Below are 16,797 nucleotides of genomic sequence, written 5' to 3'. Positions count from 1 at the left end.
CGGAAGGTGTGGAAGGGACGAGATGAAGGATAGTCGCGCGTAGCAGAGAAAAGGACCGTTAGATAGACGAAGAGATATGGACGGGAAACGGCAGAAATTGATATTTTTCTCGAGGAAGAAGAGAAAAAATCTTTAACGAGGAATGATTTGTCGGGACGTTTTGAATGATCACAGCCGCGACGCGCGTCTGATAGCGTGATATATGATCGTCGTTTTTATGTATGCACAAATCGTCGGTATGCGGACGACTATTTAGAAAAGCTTGCCCTAAAATTTTACAACTTTTGAAAATATATATTAGCGAGAGAGTACGTTTGTTCCATCGCGATAATGATATGTAAGAAATTAATAAGAATTATATGCAAATGAAGTAAATCTCTGCTGAGAAAACTTCATGTATGCTTCGGAAACCAGTTTCTCATGGGATATGTCTCGATATCGTATTTCGAAACTCACTTGAAGACTCGAATCACTGCTCAGAATCAATTGCAAGATTTTATTTCTCAACGGTCGATCGTAAAAAACATCTGATGTGTTGAATATAAAAATTGATTATCCTCTCGAGTACCCCTTATAATTTCAGAGGCATCCCGCGATAAAACAATCTTTTCCAAGCGTCTTGGGATTTTCCTGCGGCAACCGGATGTCGACTACTTGATAAGACGGCGGTATCATCGCGCATAAGTAAATATCGGAGAAATAATAATAGGGAAGAGAGTATAGGAAAGTCGAGAAAATATCCTCATGTATAGAGACTGGCGGTAAGTAAGAGACCGTTAGTCAAACAGTCGAGAAACGGCACGATTAACATTTTTCCTCGTAATAAAAAAATCGGCGTTAACGAAGAATGATTTGTCGAGTAACCAGCTGATAGTGACATAGCCAGCAGCTAAATTACTAGAGAATTACTGGATAATGTAGCGTATTATTGCGTAATGTGCAAACCTTGTAAACATATCCACTTTTATTTTTCCTTTTCCTATTTTTCTAAAGTATTGCGTCAATTCTTCGACCTAAATCTGCCGACAATCTGGATGAAATAAATTCGACTCGATGATTCGCTTTCTTGCAAACTTAGATCTTAATACAATCTAAGAGTGATTTTAATATCTCTTCCATATACAATTCAGGGAAAATATTTTTATAAAATTTTCCACATTAAATACTGAATATTTGAAAAAATGCTTTATAAATTAGATATGCTTAAAATTGATTTTAATTTTTTTCAAAAAATATTTTATCATTTATATTTATTCCTCAAATCTCAAAAAATTACTCGGAGATGTATGATGTATCGATCATAAAATCGAGCTAACGTAGAAAAGTCACTATAAGGAGATTAGTTAACATACCGCGATTGTCTATTCAGTATCATAATGCTTCGCTAACTCCGAACAGGTTTCAAGAGCCAAAATTAGATTAGACTCTGATCAGGAGGTAGGAATACCCTGACTGGAATCCAAAGTATGCACGAATAATCTTGAAGAATCGAATAAATCTTCGGCACGCGGATAATATTACAGAAATCTATCTATAAGAGAATTCATTTGAAACATGTCACTGCAAATGTTTGAATTAATTTGTGAAATTTTATTCCTTTAATTAAAAAATCAGAATCAATTAGAGAAATTGTGAAGTCAACATTATTGCAATATCTCAATTAAAAAAAAAATAAATCTCAATAAAATAAGATAAAAATATAAAAGATAAATAAAAATGCGAATTATTTATAATATAAGAATTTTTTTAAATCGATGTAAAAAGAGAAATGTTAATTTTACTTAATTATAATTTTTTATCCTTAAATTTAATATTATGTTGTAATCTAATTTTAATATTAATATTAAAATAATAATAATGAAATATTGCAAAATACAGATTTGATGAATTTTTAAAATTTATAGATAACCCTATTAATTTTTTAATTTAATATCATTCTATTTTCTGATTGAAATTTTATGTATTCTATATATTCACATTATTTTCACATATTATTTATTTATTAATATTTGAAAATTAATTGATATTTCCTAACAAATAATTTTAAAATGATTTATAAACTACACGTGTTTTACATTTTGTGATTGCGGAAAGGATAATAAGTATAAATGGCGATCTCCCCGTGAATTTCTCTCATGTACGTGGGCGGTCGCGTGGATAATAATACTGCCGAAAATGAAAACACCGTCACAAGCGAAATGAATCTATCTATAAAAGCGACGAGCGAAAATTATACACTGTCGCGAAACATTACGACTGTGGCCTCGATATGAGATGGATAATTTTCGAACATTTTGAGTTACGTCTCGATGCGGGGCGTATCGCGGAACAAATTGACTGACACTGGTCCATTAAGAGCACCGCGTGCAAACGTTTCAATCTGACAGGTCGACTTTCGATAACGATAGCCCATCGACCGAGATGAGAGACCCGCGAATTATAAGAGAAAAATCATCCTCCTTCCATACCTCCTTCAGTATGGTAACGGCACGAGAATTGTTCCGTGCATTACCGTTTCTGATGAAAGTTAACGAGCTTAAGGATCTTCGATCTTGGCACATGAGATCGTTCCTCGATATATTTACGATATCCATGTCACGCAGTTCGTAAGAAGGCTATTAAAGGTACATACATAATGCGCGATGTGATAAGTGGCGAGTGGAGATCTTTCGTTAACGATCAGGCAATTTCGCAACATCCTGCCAGACGACGAGCTAGTCGCGCTTTCACGGTTATAAATCGATGGATTTACTTTTCTCTTCGCGTAGGGCGAGAAAGGCATAGATTCGCGTCATCGTAAAGTTTGGTAATTTACACTCGACAGATCGGTGTAATCCGGTAAGTCGCACACGGAATTAGATATAACTTTCTCTGGAGCACGAACATTTGTCAGATACAATTGCGAGTCTATTATGCAAAATGATAACATAATATCAAATTTTTAATATACGAGAATAAATGTTCAGAAAATGGAAATGGATAAAAATGATACACGAATGAAAATAATGATTAACGAGACAAGATATTTTATATTTCGACATTATTCTTTATAAAATATGATAAATATAATAGTGTATTTTTATAAATATAATGATAAATATAATAGTGTATAGACTTAAGTTTTTAAATTTTTTGAGGTGTTATTAGTTTTCGATTTATTGCAATATTGAAATATTTTCACGCATTCGAGATAGAAAAAATACAAACGAAGACTGTACGATAATTACGATTTATGCGGTTGTGGATTTGTGGTTTGAATTTCTCCGGTAGCAAAAACGAATAGTCATATTATGTAATAATATCAAGCATGTTCAAACGATTGACTTTTGCCACGATGATGAAGACGATCCCGGACTTGTTCACTGCATAAATGAAATCGTTAACCTCATCGCTAATGTGTAGATTCGAAGACGTGTAAAACATAAAATATTATCCAGTAAATTTCATTGAAGTGCTAAACGTGCTAATAATTATCGGTACATCGCATAATTAACGCGTTACCTTTAGCAGTCATAATATGTACGTGAATTGCACTCTGTTGCGAGAATATGTCGAACGAATGTGAAAATCAGAGATGAATTTATAAGGAAAATAAGTGTTAAATCCGCTTTAAATGATCTGTAATTCGCAACAATTATAAATAAAATTCCACTTAAAATTTTATATATATATATCATAAAAATAATGAAATTCTATTTCGAATTTTGTAATGAATAATAGAATTTATTTGCTTAGAATCTGTTCCGGCTGATTACAAACTAAGATCTCTAATAAGATCTGAAATTCAAATTTATAAAATAAGAGGCAACATTATTTTATTTAAAAGTTATTAATACTCAATAACATTTTATAATATCGGATATTATATTAAATTAAAATGTATGTATGTAAGCCAAATTTAAAAAATGATAAACTATATATGTTTATCACTTAAACATGTAATATATTACTATGAAATGCCGAAAATGATTATAATATATATCAAAATGCAAATCTATAATTTTTATTAAAAAAGGAAAGTACTCTCTCTCTCTCTCTTATATCTTTTTATTCTATCATTTTATCAAATTTAGATTATAACAATTTTAATCCATCGCCCATTCAAAATTATTTAAACTTCTGCATTTTATCCAGGAAGATCTTTGAAAGAAATAAACCGGAGGAACGAAAACATCGCATATTTATTTTTAGACTATAATCCATTCAAGGCAAAACTGGCACGTACATTTTATTATATACATATGTATTCAAATGTATAATTAATTATATCGGACTTTGGGAATTTGACTTAGCGGAAGTATAAAAGTCGCTAAGCAATCATTAAATTTCCATGACGCGAGATATACGATATGTCGTAAAATTGGTAATTATAAAAAATTCGACGAAATCTTTATCCTCTACTCACTGTTAATTGGATAAGAAAATTTTAACGACGTATTGAGTGAGTAATAATATTCAGCGTCTAATACTCGATATCAAATTCGTGACAAATAAGCCTTGTTCAAGATTCAATGACTGTGATAATTATTATCGGAATGCAGAGAAAAAGACTGATTTCGACTTATCGACCGCTCACATGGCTGTCGCTTTCTAATTCGTACCTCTCGACGATAGATATAATTCATGGCAATAAGCCGATTATCTTTCGCACGATCGTCCAGCATTTTATACGATCGTTTCGAAGTAAACAAATTTATCAACGAAAATAAAATATCCGAACTGTCAATTTCTCTACCCTTTTTGCACGAGCAAAGTTTAATTTACACGTAGTTAAATCAAATCTCGCTTGAATAACACATTGGATCACGAGAGTCGAATATACCTGTAAATTCGTGATACTCATTCGCCATCTTTTTAAGTCAGACTCACCGAAAAGTAGGTCCAGTTCTCTTGGACCGTTACGTAGATATTCGGGTCTTGATGAATCTTGCAAAACAGGAATTGCATTTCGTAATAGAAACCACTATCAAATCGTTTATCGTGAAATCTATCCGATCGCGCACGCAACCTTGACGATTCAATCCCGACACGATAATTCGCCGACAGGGCGCCATTTACTGCGCAGCCACTTCGCGCAGCCTGCTTCATCATGTGACAGACGGAGAGGGGAAATGAGAGAGACAGAGAGAGGATAAATAAGTCGCGTATATCGTATACGTATTGCATTTGCGCGCATTGTGTACGCGTGTAGACACGAGAAACTTGACGTGTACTAGTCATAGCAGAGTGGCCACTATTAAGTGTATATACGCACGTATAGTGCGGTACGCACTTACGTATTATACGAATGGGCGAATGGACCTATAATGGATACGTAAGCGGCGAAGCAGGTTCTATTCATTCATGTTCGGAGCGTACTACATAATGACCTACCTACATATTTTCCATCTCCCATTTACTATTATCCTCTCTAGGTCCTGCGAGTGCTGCCTCCTTTGCCTCTTTACTTCTCATTCTTATTAGAGATCAATCGACGAACTATAACAGGAACAGCGTGCGTGTTTTTCACGAAAGCATCTATTTTTTCTCATTACACATCACAGCCGCATATGTGAAATTCTACTCTGCAAGGCAGGCAAGTACTCATAATCATTACACATTTTCGCTATATATTTTAATATAAAATATGTAAATTATTTAATAATCAAAGATATTTTCTATCAATATATCTTGAAAAAAAAGAAAAGAATAGAGTATATAACATCGATGAGACAAAGATAATCCTTTTACAGAAACGAGATCTTAGAACTGAAACGTGGCTTGAATTTATAAGCGCATAATTGACAAATTAAAGAATGTAATATTTTGTTGTGACAATTTGATATTATGTTTCTACAAGAATATTTAGACAAGTGCTTATATAATCCTTTGATAAATGTACATTTAAAAATTATGCATCTTATCGATTCGTGCAAATAAAATTAAGAGAAATTTATATCTTCCGCAACATCCTGTCTTGGGAAAAAACATGTTTTAATTTTAATGGTCCAGATGGTATTCTGTTAAGTAACTTCGACTTTCATCTTGACGTATGCTAATGCGCTCCAAATTGCATTCAAATTGAGTCGTCGAATCTTTAAAACCACCTGACGACATATACATTTATGCAGGATCTCTCTGACTCCATCTTTCTCCCCTCCTGCTGCACTTTTTTTTATTGATTTTTCAATCAATATTGCAATTTTTTCTTATAAGAAAAATATTTTATAAGAGAGAGATAGGATAGACTTTTTTCCTCTCTTTCTTTCTTTATTAAAATCCATTAAATAAAAAAATCACAACCTTGATAACTTGAGCAATTTGTAAAAGCAATATGTAATCTATAGAATTCCTTTTAAATGTATAACGATTTTCATTTCTTTTTGTTACGAAACAAAGTTCTTTTTCGCAAAAATTGCGAACCCTTTGCGTTTATCTTAATGCAATTCCGACCGGGAAACCATATCGAGCCGTTTTATCACGAGCTGGCAATTTCTGCTGCCGGTGCATGGCGAACTTCCGTAAGGGAGCGGACACGGCGGCGATTCCTGAAACAGGAGATGCGTTCTTCTTGCATCAGTATCGCCATAACGGCGCCGACAATGCGCGCAGAGAAGCGGAAAAAGCAAGCGGCGCGTTGCACTTCGAGCGAGCGATGTCATGTATCAAATCACCTCCGGTCGTGCCTATTGTAGATTTTTTTCTTTCTTTATTTCGTCCGTCTTTCCATCGACCGCTACCACTAACTGGTAGCGCTTCTTTCGCCTGCCAAGCCGCAGGACGAGTCGGTTCATTGAATTATTTAATACAGAGACACATGATAGAGAGAGAGAGAGAGAGAAAGAGAAAGAGAGACCATACAAAACGAGAATGCGCCGGAATTGATAGATTGTTATAAAGATACGCACAATAGCTGAACAAATCTTGATTCAATGATTGGATTTACGACGGATATTTTCCCGCTATTTTTACGCCGACTGGTGAAAAGACTTTTTCGCGATTACGATTGAGATGAAAAATATTCATTTATCTTTGCTTTCAAATTAACTTTTTTAACAAAGTTAAGATTTATACAAAGTTAAATTTGCGACTTTTCTAATCCAATGAGAGAAAATAATAACATTTTGTGACGGGGAAAATTCTTTTTCGCATTGAAATGATTAGTTTTTCCTTTACATATATTTAAAATAAAAAAATCTGATCCGATGGTAAAGATTATAATGTTCATTCATATGTATAATAACTTTTTCAGATTTGTTTATTTCATCGTGTTGTCAAGTCCGGCGATGTTATTACGTGACAAGGATAAATATAGTCTACCGGTGATTAAAATCGTGAAGAATTTGCGCGTGTGTCGACAAATATTATTGTGATTTTAGCATAATTTATCGATATCAATAAATCACTGGCTATTTATGAGTTATAAAATAATCGATGAAAATAATATTACGACAAGAATCTCTCTCCCCCCCCTCTCTCTCTCTCTCTCTCTCTCTCTCTCTGTTAGCTATCTTTCTCAAACAGCAAACGTCTTTTCTTGAGTTCAGCGAAGACTCGATGCGTTAATTAAGGCTTACATCAGGCCCAATTAATGCCCGCGATCGAGCTTGGAGGGGAATAATAACTTTTACCTCGACGACACGCAGCACACGGAGAACTCTTTTGTTCTGTGCGTATCCGCACGAGACATGACAATGAGAGACAATAGGCGGTCTCTCGTTGATTGTACCAAGGTTTTTCGCAGTGCATATAGAAGTGCAGAGAGGTGTGAAAGAGGATAATAATATAGAGTTACTCTAGCCGCTTGTGCTTGCTCGCGCTGGGGAATATTTCATATCGGGTATTCTCTTCGGTGTGTTTTTTCTCTCTCTCTCCCTCTCTCTCTCTCTCTCTCCTTCTTTCTCTCTATCTTGAACGTCTCGCTCCCCTCATCCTTTCTATTACCCTTCTTGCATCTTTTTTCCTTTTCACTCTCCCTCTCTCTCTTTTTCTCTGCCTCTTTCTCGGTCCAGCGCCTCGTTGATTTCGGTGCCGCGCGATGGGGCGTCCCAAGCAACGAGCAAGAGATTTGCCCACAGCATTATTTCGAAAGTGGCGGGCACGCTTTTGCCCGCGTGAAAAGTCATCTCCGCGGGAGCCCTCGCGAAGGTCACGCTTCGTCGCATCGTCTTGTGTCTTCCTCATTTTTTTTTGACGGATGGAAATGCGAGAAGGAAACTCGCGCGCAAGAACGAGAGACGAGAGTCAGTTACGGCGACATGCCAAAATTGTTTGTGAAACACACGCCACAGCTTATTTTATTGCGGAATCGAATTACAGTTTCGTTATTATAAAGGAAATACTGAAATGTGATTGCCATATCGATCAGAATTTATTAACTCTGGTAGGAATAATTTCTAATTAATTTTTTAACATCAGTTAGCTGCATAAAACATTACCATTTGATTATTCTTGAATTAAAGATATATGCGATTATTATTTGCAAAATAACTATTTGATGTACTTTTCTACTTTTTGAGGAATTAACTTGTATCAGTTTGCATATTTTTATAATACACACATATACACGTGCATACATATACACTTTCATTAAACCTGCAATTAATTATTACTTTCTCAACATTAATCTCTCGTTATTTTTATGACGCGTTCTTTTTTTCTCGGGTTTTATCAGATATATTTTATTTCTCTGCGATTGCGGTTAGTTGCGGCAAAATTAAAAAAACTAAGGATTATAGGATTCTTCTTTTGCTCTCTCTCTATTTCTTTTTCTTCTTTCCTATTCTTTCTCATAACTTCATGCCTATAAATAGATATTCAAATTAACTTTAAGACAAGTTAGTCATCATTTATCCAATCGAAGACGAATCTGTCTTGCGACCTTTGAATTTTTAATTTTATGTTACGCTGACAAAAGGTCACAGGTATCAATGGCAATAACGTTAATAATAAAAAAGTCATTACACGGATAGAGATATAATTAAAATGCGCTATTGTAAAAATAAACAAATTTATTATTACGATAATATGTAAAAATTGTTTAAATTATTATAATATATATATATATATATGTAATAAATTAGCAAGATGTATAAGTAAACAACTTTTGCTAGCTTTTTAATATTTCCTGAACTTTATTATTGTAATTATATTCAATTTCATTAAAAAAAGCTCTAGAAAAATTATGTTAAAAAATTGTCAAAATGTTTAGGTTTTCATTATATATTTTTATATTATTTTTATATATGAATATATGTTTTAACCTCTGACTCTTTTAATTTTGCCGAATTTAGGTTTAAATAATGGATTAAATGGATGCATGTGCGAATCAACAAGTCACGATTCGCAATGTTGATAAATATATAGGTAATTCGAGCTATCGTACCGTTTTTGCCGCGGACATAAACTAATGCTAATTGTTCCCGTCCTGTAGTGGGTAATTTTAAAGCGGTGTAGGAAATCCGGGACACCACTTATCCTATCGCCAATGGTCACGGTTGGTAGGTACGCTCGTTCATTTGTTCGTAACCCTCCGATTTAGACGGTGCAGTGCGACGCAATCCCCCGGAAGGGATTCTTGAAACGAGAATCGGAAAGATACAGAGATACATTGAAAAAACAGATAACAACTCGACATTATGCGTTTTCACGCATTACCCAGGTCTGATAGTTGAGCAAACGAGCAAAAATTATCAAAGCCTCTAACGGGAATCGGGACAGTCGTCTAAAAAAACACAGATTATGCGAATAGTGTAGTCGCTATCATCAGCGAATAATTTTCTCTTTATCAATTAATTTTTAATTTGTTTTTATTTTTTAATAATAAAGATATATTATATAGGATTATTAATCAAATATCTAGAAAAATTTTTAAACTTTAAATGGATTAATTCACACGGTATGATTTCGCGATTTGTTACAAGAATATTGGATAACTATCCTATTTATTTTTCTATTTATTTTTTTATTTATTTTTCCCTATTATTTTCTTGATTGTAAAATATTTTTACAGCTATATTGTATTGATTTATATCTTTTTGTATTGTATTATTGAATATTTTTACACATTTAAAGTCTTTATAACATATGAAGTTCAATTATCATATGATAATATATATTATCATTATATATTATAATTATCATTGAAGTTCAATTATCATATCATAATCTTAGTTACGAGCAGCCTTGTCTGGGGTAACTGCAGCTGCGTACTTCATCTTGCGATGAATTCGCATCCGAGCACATCGTGTGCATACAGGATACGTAATGTCATCCACCGTGAGAGAATAACCTGTCGGATGCGGCGTTTTATCTGTGGAAAAATAAAAAACAAACACCAAGCCGGTGGCTCGTAATGAAAAAAGAGGGTAGATGGATCGAGGGGGATCTTCGATCCATCAAAGTCAACCCGGGAAACGTCGCATCGTTCTCCCTTCCTCTGCCGCTGCGTCTGTCACCTCCGATCCGCTACGAGCCATACGATCGAATTTTTACAAGCGTGTCGAATGTCCTCGAAGAATATATTATCCATCTTGAGGATTATTCCCAGCCGTTACTAGATATAGATTGCGTCAACATTCTGAATTTATTAGTTCTGATTTAGATAATCGCCATTTCTTTCTATAGAAAGAGAGAGAGAGAAAGAGGGAGATATATATAATAATAATTTTACATAATTTGAATGCTAACCTTGATTAACTAAATTATTTTTATTTATAAATGTATGATATAAACTTATAAAATACTAATACGTATAAAACATTTCAAAATTTTCATCAATTATTTTTCGACATTGATTTAAAAATTACTTTTACTAGCGATACAATAGAATAAGATTGCACTTTCAGTACTGTAAAAAAATATGATATATTCTTCATATAAAGTATATTCAAATAAAGTTGAAAAACAAAATTTATAATTAACCAAGAGACAATAATTTTACATAACTTGAATACTAGCTTAACTAAATAACTTTTATTAGTAAATAGTAATGCACAGGGTCTATAAAGATGCAATATTTGCAACATTCTCTCTCTTTCTCTCTTGCTCTGCTGTATGCATGTTTTTGAACGAAGTAGAGATTCGCGTGTCGCGTATGCATAATCATGCTCATCTATTAAAAGTCATTATGAAGAGGCTCTAAGCCTCTTTTCTATTTTTCTACTTGGGTGGTGTCGCGCGCCGTCGCCGCCGTTACCGCCGGAAGTGACCGGTTACTCGCGAGAGTGAGGGAATAGTGATTACGGAGAAATACATGACAAAAGGACGATGTAGAAAGTTCGAAAGTGCTGCTAGAACATTACATTATGCTCTTGCTTCGTAATATGACTCCATAAAAGGATTCTTGCTTATTACTTGGGCATGTAAATGTGGAGCTTCTTTTTTAACAGGTGGACGTTTGAAAATATTCTATAGTTTTTTTTATCGTTATAACATATCTTTCATATATATATATATATATATATATATATATATATATATATATATATATATATAATAGAAAAACATCAAGCGTTAAAACAAAACGAAGTTTATAATTTATAACGGAATTTAACATAATTTAAATAAAATATCGATTGATTCAATATGCAAATGAAGATTAATCAGCAAATTTAATGAATAAATTTAATCTTATAATTAAGAATTTTACCGCATCTAATACTCTTTCAATGTCGTGGAATTTCTTCGAGGATAAAATTCGAATATATCTATATGTTAATCATTTAATGAACCGAGGATGAATCTAACTCGAATGTGAATTGTTTGTGTGATTAATAATTATTTTAATTTCTACCAGAGTCAGAAACTATTTCATGCGAAGATAAAAATATGTATACCTATGCAAATATCTAATAACATTGTTCTCGGATATTTGCATAATTTTTAACTAATGCAATTGAATCTATTTAGCTGCATTTGAGAAGTATTACGTAGAGTGCTCGACACTGAGATATCATATACACGGTGCATTTGCCCTTTTTCTTTTGCGTAGCTCGAAATGTCAGAACTGATAACACCACTCGTTATTTTACCTCACGCATAACCGTACGCTACAAAATGTAATGCGTTATTACCGGTTTATCTTCGTGTCTCGAAAATTTTCCGAGAAATCGATTAACTGTCAGATTTACCCGAGTTACTTTCATGACTAGAGACATAAATTTCAAACGTGAACCTTAGTATGCATACCGCATGTCATGCCGGTCGAGTAAAACGACGTGGACGTGTGATCGAGCGAAGATGATATTATACGTCGATGCTTATCAAATTAGATGCGCCGAGAGTCTATTTTTACAGAAATATTCTGCCTCGCCCGAGGAATTTTCCATGGCTACTTCATCGCATACATACAGATTATGCGTGATATTTTCAGATTTATTGTAAAAAATTCTTTTTTTTTTAATCCGTTAAAATTAAATGTCGTTTGTCGACTACGACAAAAAAGTTCACTCAGTTCGTTTCAAGCTCTTTTATATGCTGATTGAATGTGATCGCGCCTTTCAAAGACATATGTCGACAAAGTACGATGTTGACGACTAAAATTTGTGTCATTCGTTGTGTCAAAGACATGCGGTCAGAGCGAAGGCGGCTTTATTGAAATGCACACGAGGGAGTAACATGGGGTGGGTTCTCGGGTCGCGTGGACAACACTCTTGTGGAATACTAATAATCCGACATGTGCATCATGTTATCTCTCCTCTTCTTCGCTCTTTTTCCGGTCTTGCTGTCGAGGACCGCCTTTATCTCGGCCGAACTTTACTTCGATGCGTTTCACCTACCTGCATCATTTGCGTATTGAGGTAGGTGCATGACTGCGAGTCATGTCATGCCAGCGCATCCTAATGTATTCTACCGTCCGACGATCATATGAAGCGCGTTCAAGAGACACGTATAAAGGGAGTCCCTACGTTCCTGTGTTTATGGACGAACTGTCGGAGAGTACACGATCACCACTATTCAAGATGAATGATCCTAATAACGGCACGAATCTGATTGAACAGATTTCCATTCAATCGAAAATGCCGATGCGTATAGCATGAATAACGGATTCATATTTTTTTTTAGGAAATATACATATACGTTGGTTATACATATACGAGAGATGCACAAATATCGTGTAGCATCGTATACAAAACATGTTTATGTAAAATTATGTTAATACTGTTGTTGTCGATAACTATTTTTTTAAATAACGTCAAGACTATAAAATTGTCACAATATAATCACATATTTTATGTGTATAAAATAAAATAATTTTATTTATGTATATAATATAGAATTATAAAATTGTATAATATATGTAATAAACAAGTTATTGCCGAAGTTTACGTCATCGCGAGAACTTAAAAAAAAGAAATAATAATAATTTAATTATTCAGATTAATTATTCAAAAATGTTAATCTCTGATTTGAATTCTTAAACAAAACAATATTAATTCATAATACTAATTTATAATAATATTAATTATAATAATATTATTTATTTATAATAATATTAATTTTTATTTAATATTTAATTTTTATTAATATTTATTTATTTATAATAATATTCATTTATAATACTATTATCTATACTTGTATTTCTTTCTCTCCCTACAACATTAAAAATCTTGAGGTATATTATAATAATATCAATCATATGTTAATGATCTCGAAGTGTCAAGAAGATATGATAGATAAATTTAATGATAAGAAATGTGACTTATATCCCCAAGATTATACTCAGAAGATGTTGGCTGATATTGCTGATAGTCTTTTCTATTAGTTACAACAACTGACGGGAAGAAATCGATGTGATTTCGTTGAGAATAATCCCCGTGTCTCTTTCGTTGTACGCCTCATATTGCTGCAATAAAGTTTTACCTATCATAATGCAAACGAACCATCGTAACCATTGTAAAATAGATTATTTGCACCATTCCCCGTTTATTCGCTAAATATAACTATGTTATTCTAAATACGCAAGAACGCATGTGCAAAAACTGTCAAAGATATCTCAGGGACTTTGATGAATTAAAAAAAATTGACTTTTTCTCAATACGGTAAAGCTCTGATTCTCGATTTAATTCTAGAGAGATTATATTTGCCTATTTCCAGACGTATCAAACAAGTAGTATTTAATGAGTTATGACAAATTATAGTCTTTCTCAACAGCTGCGATATAATTACTATGAAGCCGTATTACATCGTTGAAGATAAAACGACATCAAAGATCAGTCTCGAAATCATCGACATCGTCGAAATTACGCAATATTTAAGATGCAACAGCGCGATATCGATCGGGACACAAACCTTAATTTCCAAGATATATCGCCGACTAAACACGGACATGTTCTTCGTGGCGGTAGCCGCACCCGATACACCAGCAATTACTCATCCCGAGGATTTTAATGAAATCGGCTATGATTTAACGTTATAGAAAAGTGGTATGCGCGCGATACGAGCAAAAAAATGGACGGGAAGAAGGACGTGACGTACGGGGACGAAATCAAAGCACACGCGAAAACCGGATGCGCAGGTGAAGTTCTCTCTCCTGTAATAGGGGTACTCGCAATTTACATATGTATCTACCAGCCTAGCATATACGCGAAGTATCCTTAGATTGTATCCTCGTCGAACGACGTATGTTCGTTCTCTCTCTCTCTCTCTCCCTTTTTTTCTCCTTTTTTCATTTCCCTCTCTCTCTATCTCTCTCTTGCTCTTTCGTCTTATGATCTTTCGCTCATTCCCTTTTAATCTTTTTCTCGTGTTACCTGTCTAAGAGATATACCAGTCACGTTCACAAGCGGCATGCAATGCAACGCGATACGTGCTCTCATTATTCCAAAATTCGGTCATCAATGTACGAGCATCTATCTCGATTCAGAGCTTTTTCACGTCGCATTGTACGCGGAATCTCGCTTTTTCTCGCACAGCGAGGAACGCAGAGCCCATCGGCGAAAGCATTTCTTGCGCCAATGTTGTCTCCAAAGGCTCCCGCGAGATAAAATTATAGGGTCTCGTGCATTATTATGTCGGATTCGCTTGAAATACCTTAATAAGGGATCGATCTTGTGTCGAGTATTTTGCCCGATTATTTGTGGCATTGCGTACACGTCGGTTATCAATTATGCTGCGTATCATAAGTTATTATTATTAAAGCTATTATTATTAAAGCATTTATCAGACACTTGGGATTAAATCCCTCAAGCAAGAATATAGTAGAAAGAGAAACAAAATAGCAAGATTTATATCGAATCTCAGAAATAAACGCAGATAAATATATGTAAACGTGACATTATTACAAAATAAAATTATGATAAATGGGAGGAAATCATAATTTTGATGAGTTCAAATTTAATGACAATAATGATTTTAATATTTATTTGATAAGAAACGTAAGAAATATATTTTTCCGTATTTACATCAAAAAGTAACTTATTAAAATTACAACGATTTCGATCATTAGTTATTACTCTAGGAGATTCAAATTTATTTGAGTCTGTGACTCGAAGATATGTGATTGTAATTAATATTCCATGTATAAGTTTGTAAAGAAACGTAAGAATTTACTACTAATGCTGAGCCATAAAATTTGATCGAGTGACGGTGAGAAATGTTCTCGAAGAATAGTTTCACGCCACGCACATGATCAACGAATACTGTTAATGTAGTGGAAAGAAAATTCTCAAGTGAAACGTAGGATGATAGCGGACAGAATGAAGATTGCACAGACAAGAGGAATAGCATCGCGTTCGCGGCGCGGTATTTCATCGCCGTGAAATCTATGTTTGCATTTCGTTCGGAATGAAGTTTTCGCCCGGATGATCACGCATAAATTCATTGTCTGGACGAGTAGGTATTATGCAGAATCGCAGCTACGGAATCGACTACCACACTCGCGCGCTCGAGATTTCTTTGCACAAAAACTTACGTATATATATGTATGCATGTTCGCGATGCGCGCGTTCAATGATCGGATCTCCGGGCCCGTTCGTGCCTGTACAAACAGCCGTCGAGGAAAATATTTGCACAGGATAACTCGGGCCCTCATTATCGGGGTGGCTGGTCCTTCTCTCTCAGGGGCGACGGTTGTCCAGGTGCGTGAGGAAGATCGTAGAAGAAGTAAAAGACGTAGGTAGCATGAGGGAGAAAGAAAGAGAGAGAGAGAGAGAGACGGAGGAAAGAAGGGTAGAAGGAGGGAGATTGATTCGACATGCATAAATTAGAGAGGATGAGCCTTTATTCCGTAGTGCGACTCACGGGATCGGGATCGGGATTGGAATTGGGATGCACGAGAGAGAAGAGTATAAATTGATGACTGCAGGCAACAGACAGGGGTTTATAATAATTAATCTTCATGCGTGTATACGTATTTACGACGTAACCCTCCCTCCTCGTTCTTCGTCGCCCGTCTCGTCGTCATCTGCTCCGACCCGCGGTGGCAACGCGCGAGATTTCTTTCCCGATTCGCGATTAAGTTTATCCCCGTCGCACGGGAGAAACAGGTGATATGCGTACTGCGAGAAAGGTCTAAGTGTCAAAAGATGTAGACTTTGAAATAAAAACTATGATGAATAAAATTATCTCAGTTGATTTGAAAAATACATCAATAAATGTAAAGTTATACAATAAATAATGTATAACATTTTTTTCATTATTTATAGCCCTATTTATAGTATATAATTTTACACTAATATTATTTACATATATTTTTATATATTTTTTACAATATATATTAAAATGAAATAAAATATATATATATATATATATATATATATATGTATATACATTTTTTATTTATGCGAATCAATTATTTTTAATTACTCGTCACTGGCG

General features: G+C 34.3%; 1 protein-coding gene across 2 annotated transcripts in view; it reads left to right on the top strand.

The window, feature by feature from the left end:
* LOC105255211 (protein grainyhead) overlaps positions 1 to 16,797 on the top strand; it is a 104,302-nt gene that overhangs the window by 55,357 nt on the left and 32,148 nt on the right. The window lies entirely within an intron of this gene.

This window comes from Camponotus floridanus, unplaced genomic scaffold, assembly GCF_003227725.1.
Source record: "Camponotus floridanus strain SB8 unplaced genomic scaffold, Cflo_v7.5 scaffold13, whole genome shotgun sequence".
Lineage (NCBI taxonomy): Eukaryota > Metazoa > Arthropoda > Insecta > Hymenoptera > Formicidae > Camponotus > Camponotus floridanus.
The sequence above is the reverse complement of the archived record's forward strand: the minus strand, read 5'-3'. Positions and strand labels throughout refer to the sequence as shown.